Source organism: Phaenicophaeus curvirostris, chromosome Z, assembly GCF_032191515.1.
Source record: "Phaenicophaeus curvirostris isolate KB17595 chromosome Z, BPBGC_Pcur_1.0, whole genome shotgun sequence".
NCBI classification, from domain to species: domain Eukaryota; kingdom Metazoa; phylum Chordata; class Aves; order Cuculiformes; family Cuculidae; genus Phaenicophaeus; species Phaenicophaeus curvirostris.
In genome coordinates this window covers 14,364,968-14,372,640 of record NC_091431.1, presented here as the reverse complement: position 1 = coordinate 14,372,640, position 7,673 = coordinate 14,364,968, and positions in this window count along the sequence as shown.

The window sequence follows — 7,673 nt, the reverse complement described above, 5'->3', positions numbered from 1 at the left end:
TTAGTGGAATTATGATTAACCAAATGCCAAATTAGAAATCAAGTAATGCACAGAGTAATAATTATTGCAGACCTGTGTATAACACTAAAGCCTACAAATGTTATAGTTTAATATTCAGAAAGGTGGATGTAAGATATTATTTTCCAAGTTCATTGTGGAAAATAAATTTAAGGGTGATAATTTCTGTGAAAACTGTGAAAATAAAAGGCTGGTTGGCTTTTAGTATATAAAAAGGCAGTTTCCTAACAAAAACAAGGTTTATGTTCTTAAGTTGTACTTATTTACTAGCATCAATCTATTAGAGCTTATATTTTGAAAACAGTAATATTTCTTTTCCCTCTTATTCTTCACTTCACTCAAAAAAGAAGGTGAAAGTAATAAGTTTGGCAAAGAATGTAGTTGTGAAGAAATGTTGATCAGGGCTAACACATCATCTAGGTTTTTAACTCCAGTTTACAATAAAGTGAGTGAGAAAAAAAATCTGAGGAAGTTGTTCTAGTTATTTGCAAATCATAGCAACATGCCTTCAAAAATAAGAGTCATTGCAAATGTCACTGGCAAACCTAAAAATAAATATTTTTCTTTTGATAGTTTATTCTATAACTCTAAACAAATAGAAAGATTTTGCAAAGATGTAGTCCATTTGATTGACCTCAGACTACTGTAGAAGAGATGGAGATGGCTGAGGGTCAGAATCAGTCACTTTTCCTCTGATGGCAATTCCTGTTCTTTATTTTACAGTGACTAAACGAGGCAAATTCTTGCTGCTAGCGTACAGAATGAAAGATCAGTGGTTATTTTTTCTGATGTCTTGTCAATTGCTGAAATAAAGGAGAAAATAATTTTCCCTATGGCTACTCCAGCTCCTGTGTTTCTGAAATGAACACATGGCCAAGGATAGTCAAAAACTTTGCAGCTGCATACTGCAACAGGCAATGGTGACCACAGAAGTTCTCAAGACTTATAATTTTTTCTTTTAAAGAGAGACTGTTCTAGTTTTTTTCATTTTCCATTTCAGTCTGTTACTTACACAGCATCCTTTATAAAATGTCCTTTTTTTGCCTCCTGTTCTTTTACACAATGATTTTTCATGACTGAATTGCAAGACTGGAAACAAATATCTTCATGATGGCAGGAAGAGGGGAATCTGAGTAAGTTAAAATTACTGAAGTTTGATTAAATTAAAGATAATTTGTACTTCCCCATCTGCAACCACAAATGTAGCAAAAATGTTACACAAACCTATTGAAGGAAGGTTATCTAATAAATATTATTTCTCTGTATATAATCAATGCTTTACCAATAAAGTCAATTCCAGGTTTTCCTGATGCAATTGTTACTTGGTGCTCAGCTAATTTTTTAAAAGTAATCAAATAATCTGGTATTTGAATTAATGTAGTGAAGTACTATTCTTTCCACTTTCTGATTTTACGTATGTCTAGACAGTGTGTGTTAGATATATTATGGTATAATTAAGTTTCTTTTCTCAGGCTATTGTTGATTACAGTAAAATTATTAATTTAAAATGAAAGGTTTATTTCAGATATCTCTGCTACCACAGGCATCTCTGGCTGCCAGGGTTTAGATCCAGCTGCTTGATTTCTTTTCCAGTGCTAGTTAACTCCCACTGTTCTGCTGTCTTGCTTACAAATATTTCTCAAGTGATTCTCTTGGAAAGGATGCAAAAGAAGAGGCAGATTCATTTGCAAAGATTAATTTTACTGAACAAGACATAGCAGAAAAATCTTGGCTCAGTATGGAAAAGAAAACACATGTAACCCCCTCTCCAACAAACTGGGAAAGAATTTGTTTTGCTATACATTTAACTACTGGCTCATCTAAGAGGGAATTTGAAATATTTTTAATTCCTATGTTTTCTTCCTAATCCAGGAAATCTCTGGAGGAAAACTATAAGAGAAGTAACACAAACTTTTTGCCAAACTTCAAAAGCTGAAGGAAGTGAAGCATACTAAATAAGAAAGCTGGACAGGCAGTTTATGCTTTTGTTTGAGGTCCTGACCAGAGAGACAATTGTCTCCAGCACACCTTGAGGCAGCTGTTCATGCAGATTTCTTCCTCCAGGCACATTTGGGCTGTGTGTCCAGAGAATTAAAGAAGTACAAGCCAGGAAACATCTGCTTTTGACATGAAAGGACCATGATGATCTGGAGACAGAACAGAGAATGTGAGTGGAACATCTGCTAGGAAGAGAGCCTAGCAAGAGGACAAGACAAAGAGACTTGTGTCACTGTGGTCTTGCATATTCTTCTTGCCCATAAGCCTGTTTGTGGTTCCGTTTGTTTGGTTTGGTTTCATTTTATGTAGCTGGATTTTATGGGTTCTTTTTCTGATTGCTATCTGATTATTTTTATTATTTTATATTATGTACTGAATTTATAGGCTAGCTTACTAGATTTGTTTTGCTTAATTTAATTTAATTTAATTTAATTTTATTTTATTTTATTTTATTTTAATTGTGACAGAAGATCTCTAGTTAACTTCTTTGGAATTAAGAAAGGCAATGTCTTTCCATTCTTGTAAAATTTTTCCAGCTGTTGATAAAAATGATAACACACTCAGCAATGATGTAGGTGCTAATGGCTGACATGGATCACAGGATTTGTGGTGTCCATTTGCATATGGGCCCTCATTATTATTTTGTGTTTTATTAATAGTAAGCTCTGGATAATAGTAGCAAACATCATGGTTGTCCTAATCCTGAGTTACTTGGTAACATTAATGGTAATCTGTCTTTCTGATGATCCTCTTGTGAAGTTTTGTGTACAGCTGGCTGTCTCAATATGGCATGTGTGACAGGTGATATGTTATGGCTTACCTGTTCTCTGCATCATTCTGGCAGTTGTCAATTTTAAGTGCTTGATGATAGCGATAATTGTGATTTGTTGTCTCATTGTAATATACCTAGCTATATGTATAGCTGTAGCCTTACTTGAGAATTTGGGGTATTATTTAGTAAGCCTTGTTTCCAAGTGCAGCTTTGGCCTTGTCTGGAACAAGACTGACATTCAGTTCAGCACCTGAGGAGCTAAACTGGGGAAAATATACCTTCTCATCCTATACCTAGCTGATTCCATTAGATTTTAAGCGAAATTGCTTTATGTCATTAATAATGCTTCTGAATATATTACTGGATATATACACATTCAGCTCAGCTTCCAACAATTGTATTGCTTTGATAAAAGGCCCTGCAAAATGCAAATGTAGGATAGCAGCAATGAAGACATCATCACTTTTGATGAGTACCACAAGTACACAGACACCACCAGCCTTCTCAAGCACAGTTGCCATGCAGGCAGCTACTCAACCAAAACATGAGCCAGTGGTCACAAACACCATAGCTATACCAAAATTTACCAGAGGATCAGCCACTCAGTAAGATCTAGATCTTTGAGCCAAATACTTAGATACCTACTATGGATATGCTTACTAATATCACACCAGTGTCAGTCGCTCCTGTGAAGAAGAACAGGAATTAAAAACAAACCTCAGGAGAGGAGCAAAAACAGCTTGAAGAGGTAGTTAACAAGGATAAGGATGGTGATGAGGACGAAGAAGAAACAGCTTCTATTCCAATGCAAGAAGAAGACACAGGAGGATATCCTTCACATTCACCAGAAACTTCATCCCATCCTTCAAGTCCTGCACCGTTGACAAGTTCACAGTCATCATGTCCTGAACAACTGCCAAGTCCATCATGACCATCAAGTCCTCCAACACTGCCAACTTCACCATGACTATTAAGTTCTACACCATTGCAAGATCCAGCTTTCCTTTGCCATTTCCAAATACTTCACAATTGCCAAGTCTTTCACCATTACTAAACTCTGCATGACTTTTAAATCCTGCACCACAAAGAGATCTTTTGAAATTACTGCCATCACAGTATCAGCAGAAGAATAATTCAGGACAATCAAAACCACACAACCATCAGATCCTTATCTATGAAGAAGCTCTGAATTCTGACAAAAGACTTTAGCTGTTGTCAGGGTAAGCCAATTGTTTCCTGGTTGCTTCAGTGCTGGGATAATGGAGCTAATACCATAGACTTAGATAGTAAAGAAGTCAAGAAGATTGCACCCCTGGCCAGAGATGGAGCAATTAACAAAGGACTTCAGATAAAGGCAGAGATCCTTAGTTTCTGGAAATGATTCTCAACAGCTATAACAGATGGGTATTCCTATAGAGATGATATTGAATGCCACCCAGTTAGATGGAGCGCCACTGGGAGAGGTATTAAGTACCTGAAAGAACTGGCTTTGAGAGAGTCTGTCTATAGTACATTGCGTTCAGTTATAGATCCCGATAAAATGCCATGTTATTGAGCTTTGTAATGTAAGTTTGTGCAAGGTGCTCCACCAGTGTATTCTCACACATTGTCAAAAATAATTTGGGGAGAAACTGCTGGTAATCCAACTGTGTGTGAATTAATTGACAAATTCCAATAACATGAAGACAGTTTCTCTCAGCCTTCAAAGGCCAGTGTCTCAGTTTTGGAGAAATTATCTGAAAAAATATCCAAAGGTTTGAATGATTTGCCTGATAAATTGCCTCAAAGGGATGATGGATCCTGCTCTTCACAGATCCATGTCGCAAATATTGTTCCAGTTTTCAGTGGATAAGAATCTAAACCTACCAGTTGAGCTGGTCCTGCTTAATCAGACCTTCAACATACAGTAGAAGGGGATAAAATCTCTGTGTTGCATGACAGGGATTTCCTGGAGAAATTTTTTTCCCCACTTCAGGCAAAGACAAACCCATTCATGGGGTTCTTTTCATTCTAGGGCATGGATATACTTGGCGGCTGATGTTAAAAAATGGTAAGATCTATGTGTACCTCAAGGAAACATGACCCTTGGTGACAATGCTCAATCTTAAGTTTTATTACTAAGTGTTTGCTAAGTTTTTCTTTCAGGATAATGAGCTAGTTTCATCATGTGGCATCCAGTAATCTTTGTGAGGTTGACATTTCTAACTTGCTGCCTGTGGGCACTAACCATGATAAACCTGATATTATTTTTCTTACCCTGAGAGACTGCTATAATGAATGGACACCCGTAGTCAAGATCTCAATCAACTTTTGTGTTGATAGATCATGAACTGGCCGTACATGTGCGTATTTGAAGATAAAAAGTAGTAATTACTTAGGCATAACATAAATGGTGTGGAATAAGGGGTGGAATGTTGTAGTTTGAGGTAAATTGGAGTCAGTTTTAACTCAGTTGCTGTAAGTAACTTAATTTCTCTGAAAACTAACTGCATGTTTTTGAGACAGTGTTCTTCTCTAAAGTGATAACACAGGGCATTACTATGCAAGACGGTCAATGCATATACTTAACAGAGGTCATCCTCAAACTGGTGGAAAAGTAGCCACACCTGTGAGGAGGGATGAATAGGACAGGTGACCCTAAACTGACCAACAGAGTCACATAAGTCATACTTGGTATAAAACTGAGAGATCACAAGAGTCTCTTGCTTCTGAGATGGCCGATGTCCAGTGGGCACTTTGTCTGTCTGGTAGTTCCTGATCCCAGATCCGTGTGTTCCTGAGTCCAGTTCCTGAGTCCAGGCACTTCCTAGCCATGGACCCATTCCCTAGTGTCTGCTCTACAGTATTTGTGGTGACATATAAATATTGAGGGATGGGGTCACAACCTCATATCTTTTTATACATTTTGTTACTTTAAACTTACTTTCAATATTATTGTTATCATTTCATTAAAGCTGCAGTTTTTGTTTCCAACCTATAAGACTTTTCCCTCTCATTTTCTTCTCCCTTTTCATCAAGAGGTAGTGGAGGAAAGGATTTTGGAATCTTAATTGCATGGGTTTTAGCTGCCAAAATTCAGCTAAACCATGACAACTTTGTTTCACTGTAAGAAAATTCCTTAGTTTTCTAAGGGTTATTGTCCACTTTCTGATGAGCTATTGGTCCCCTCTTAGGTATACAGTTCACTCATTCTGCTATTGAGAATACATATTGGTCTGAAATGGTAGTTTGGGATGACTCAGCCTCTATCTAAATGATCTCTGTGTGTTTCCTCATTGAGACTGTTGTATTCCAAAGTAAAATGTAATTGTAATAGGCAATGCTCAGGGGAAAGGATCTGTTTTGCATGGCTGCTGTTCAGAATTGTGTTGTTAACAAAGGACAGTAGCTGGACAATCCTGTTTCTACAGAATGTAAAACATCTGCCAATGTTTGGTCTATTTGAAGTCTGCAAGGCAGTGGAGAAAAGTGACCTGCCTACTGGATGAGGGAAAGGTTGTGGATGTGGTCTTTTTGGACATCAGTAAAGCCTTTGACAGAGTTTCTCACAGCATTCTGCTTCAGAAACTGTCAGCCTCTGGCCTGGACAGGCGCACGCTCTCCTAGCTGGAAAACTGGGTGGAGGCTGGGCCCAGAGACTGGTGGGAAATGCAGTTAACTCCAACTGGAGGCCAGTTACAAATGGTGTCCCCAGGGCTCAGTGCTGCGTCCAGCCCTGTTCAATGTCTTTATCAATGTCCTGGATGAAGGCATCGAGTGCACCCTTAGCTAGTTTGCAGATGACACTAACCTGGGTGGAAGTGTCGATCTGCTGGAGGGTAGGGAGGCTCTGCAAAGGGATCTGAACAGGCTGGACCGCTGGGCTGAGACCAATAGCATGAGGTTTAACAAGGCCAAATGCCGGGTCCTGCTCTTGGGGCACAACAACCCTATGCAGTGCTAAAGACTGGGAGAAGTCTGTCTAGAAAGCTGCCTGGAGGAGAAGGACCTGGGGGTGTTGGTTGACAGTGACTGAATGTGAGTCAGCAGTGTGCCCAGGTGGCCAAGAGGGAGGATATTATCCCTTTGAATTTAGCACTGGTGAGACCGCACCTTGAATCCTGTGTTCATGAGGCTCTGAAGTGAGTCCAGAGAAGAGCGATGAAGCTGGTGAAGGGGCTGGAGAACAAGTCTTACGAGGGGCGGCTGAGAGAGCTGGGGTTGTTTAGCCTTGAGAAGAGGAGACTGACGGGAGACCTCATTGCTCTCTACAACTACCTAAAAGGTGGTTGTAGAGAGGAGGGAGCTGGCTTCTTCTCCCAGGTGACAGGGGACAGGACAAGAGGAAATGGCCTCAACTCTGCCAGGGGAGGTTCAGGCTGGACATCAGAAAAAAATTTTTCACAGAAAGGGTCATTGGGCACTGGAACAGCCTGCCCAGGGAGGTGGTTGAGTCACTTTCCCTGGAGGTGTTTAAAGGACAGGTGGATGAGATGCTGAGGGGCATGGTTTAGTGTTTGATAGGAATGGTTGGAATCGATGACCCTGGGAGCCTTTTCCAACCTAGTGATTCTGCGATTCTATGAATTATTTTACTATGAAAGAACGAAGAAGAGGATGACTGACTATTAGGATAGAAAAGAAAATCCTATTTGTAACAAGTTTGGACTGAGCAAAGGCAAGCTGCTGAAATGCCAGCTCTCATTTTGGAGGGATTTCCTGTTATTGTTGTCATGGGCCCTGAATACGGTGTATATCCACTTTACAAGTAGCAATTAGACAGTTCCAGAAATCACATCAAGAGAGGCCTCTGGTGTTTTGAGTAACACGCTTCCAACCACAAATGGCAGTGTGTCTGCTAGGTGGCACTAGCTATCTCTGTTTTAAAGATTTCAGCAACAAACTT